Genomic DNA, 590 nt, shown 5'->3' on the forward strand with positions numbered 1-590 from the left:
AATTCGCCGGCGAGTCGACCGGCAACACTGTCGTGCTCGCCGGGCGAGCTGGCTCGTGTCATGGTCGAGCTCGCCGGGCGATCCGTTTCGGCTGTTCGTTTTCTCGGCTTTTGAAGTCTTGACCGAGATTCGGTTTTTCTGAGAACTTTCGGACATCGATTCCGTCGTGACCGATTTTGACCCCAACAGTTAGCCCCCCAGTTAGCTAGGATCCGTGGACCTGGGTGTTAGGTCCTAGCTTGCGGTATGGTCTGTTCTAGGTGGAATTAGACGTAATCGTTTGTCGAAAGATTGAAGGTGAATAGAAAAAATTGTATAAGTAAGGGAAGTAAGTTTTTCAAATTCTTTACTCACTTCTTCCCTTAAGAAAAGATCCCTTCAAGATAGAAATTTTTTCTCCAAGATCTCTTTGCTCAAAGAAAAGGTTTCAAAAGGAAGTCGGGGAACAGAACCGGAGGCAAGCTGAGCTCCATTCTCGGGCCCTTGTCTGTGCGGAGAGGAGAGGAAAGAAAGCGATTGTCGCCGAAATGAAGCGGAGGGCGGCTTTGTTTGCCACCAAATTCGAGAGCTTTAAGGATGCTCAAGAATTC

Source organism: Brassica oleracea, unplaced genomic scaffold, assembly GCF_000695525.1.
Source record: "Brassica oleracea var. oleracea cultivar TO1000 unplaced genomic scaffold, BOL UnpScaffold00686, whole genome shotgun sequence".
NCBI classification, from domain to species: Eukaryota; Viridiplantae; Streptophyta; class Magnoliopsida; order Brassicales; family Brassicaceae; genus Brassica; species Brassica oleracea.